Source organism: Galeopterus variegatus, unplaced genomic scaffold, assembly GCF_000696425.1.
Source record: "Galeopterus variegatus unplaced genomic scaffold, G_variegatus-3.0.2 Scaffold2810, whole genome shotgun sequence".
Classification (NCBI taxonomy): Eukaryota; Metazoa; Chordata; class Mammalia; order Dermoptera; family Cynocephalidae; genus Galeopterus; species Galeopterus variegatus.
The window spans coordinates 146,622-148,897 of NW_007728921.1; positions in this window are offsets into that span (position 1 = coordinate 146,622).

Consider the following 2,276-nt stretch of genomic DNA (forward strand, 5'->3'; position numbering starts at 1 on the left):
ATTAGAGAGACCTCTGAGTAGCAGATTGTAACTCTGCTACCGGAACATCAGGCTAAGACTTTCCAGGACACATCACAAAGGTTCATGCACTTCACAGCTTTTATGAAACACCCTGGGAACTGGATTTTATTTCCCTACAGAAAACATTCTTTCATCTGCATTTGCAGGAAGTACAGCCAAGGGCCACATGGCTGACGGAGCTTGGGGAGCTGGGAACGGGTAACTTCCTTACACAGAGCTGAATGTCAAAAGGCTGTAAACATGCCTAGCTAGTAACAAAGTTTGATTACTATGATTTCCAACAGTCATCATCATCCGATCCTGGTCAGGACAGAGAAGACCTGCTGTCACTTGCACATCCCCAATGGAGGAGCAACCATGTTTTTAAGTTGGTGCACTTAAGAGGCCCACAGAGCCTTCTCATCCCTGGATTGCAGCACTGCTGCTTCCCTTTGTGATCTGGGGAATCTCCTAAAGGGAATTGCAAGGGTCTGAGAGTGGACTAGCAGTGGATATTTTTGTGTTATTTGTTGGTTGCTCAGATATTGAGAGTGAACATCCCAGAAAGGTCAGCTGTCTTTATCCATACACAGCAAAGTTCTTATGAGAACTGTTTTTGCTGAAACTTAAAGGATATTATTTGGGGGCTTTAAACACCAATGTAAAACATGACGAAAGCTGTCATGTTTGATTTGCTTTATGTTAACAAGCTTGGGCTTCCGTTGCCTACTTAAAGTGGCTAAACTAGCAAATCAGAACATCTNCAAATACAACAAGTTTAACTAACTTTAAATATAAAAGGAGAAGGCATTATTGAATTTGGAGCATCAATATACTAATTTGCTGAGGTTTTTTAAATGGCCTTTCCCCCCCTCTTCTCTGGAATATTCTTCATTTTGTTTTAATATTCTCCCATTAGGGGGAATGTGGGAGGGATTAGGAAAGGAAGAGAGTCAAAGGTAATTAAACATTCTATTTAAAATGTTGCAATTATGAGCATCTTACTAAAGGAGTCCTGTTATCACATTCACATTCCAGGGGCTCAATTCTACTGTCAGTATACTCATATCACTCACATGCCGCTACAGAAGACAGCTCGCTATAATTTATTGGATAATTTAACACTGTCAAGGGATCCTTTCCTTTACCTGGTCCAAAGCTCTTTGATTAAACAGATACACACACACTCACACACTTTAAAAGTTTTCTAAATCAATCTTGAGACACTCACTTTTGAAAATTCCCCTTTGAATTAATTATGCTTTTCATTAGGCCAGAGACTATAAAGGTACATATATGTCATCACTTGTCATGGTTTTGGTTGGTCAAATAATAGAATAATCAATCATCTCCAATCTTAAACACTGGCATGATCAAAGGTATTATAGAGGTAACTGGATTCATTCTCAGAATGTGGCTGAACGAGTACAGTGATTGTTAACTGGGGATAACTATGTAATTTCCAAGTTTTTCCCTAACAACATGGAAATTAAAATCATCGCTCTTACTAGAGTACTCTCTACTAAATAGGGTAGGACCTGCAGAAGACCAGCTTAGGCTTCCAATTGCTTTCTTTACATAGATTTAAAAAAAAAATGTCCAAACTGGAAAATACTAGCTTAATTAAAGAAGCTTTCCAGCTTATACATTACACATCACCCACCCCACTATAACTCTATGCTGAATGTAGGTGTTCAAATTACACTTGATTCCAAAGGTTAGGGCACTTTTGTTTAGTTTCAAAGAAGAGAAGGAAATACGCAATTCATAATTCAAATTTTCATCCTGCTTCTATAGTTGGAATGACGTCCCCAGACCTTGTTGGAACTTGATAATACCTAGTGAATTAGACTCCCCCCAGGATCCTCCTGTGGGGAGAGAGCTCAGGTCCTGCTTCAGCAGTCCACAGACAGCAAGCACAAGGGTCAGGCATCAGGCAACTCAGCTCACCTCATTTTTTCTCCTAGTTTCTTAAAAAAGACATCAAGATGACTGCCTCTATTTTAACAAACCTAAAAATATTCATTAGGGAAACAACTCCCAACATATCTCCTGAACTGCTAGGACTCCTAACAAGGGAGATTATATTTTATTCATCTCTGTACCCCTCTGTATTCAGTACTATATCTGTCAATAACAAGGGCTCAGTCTATACAGTGAATAAATGAATGAAAGACATCTGATATCCAGCTTTTTACCCTCAAATTCATTTCTTCTTTTGTTCCCCTCTCCTCTTCATTTTCCAGCATTTGCTTGAATCTGTCAAAAAAAAAAAA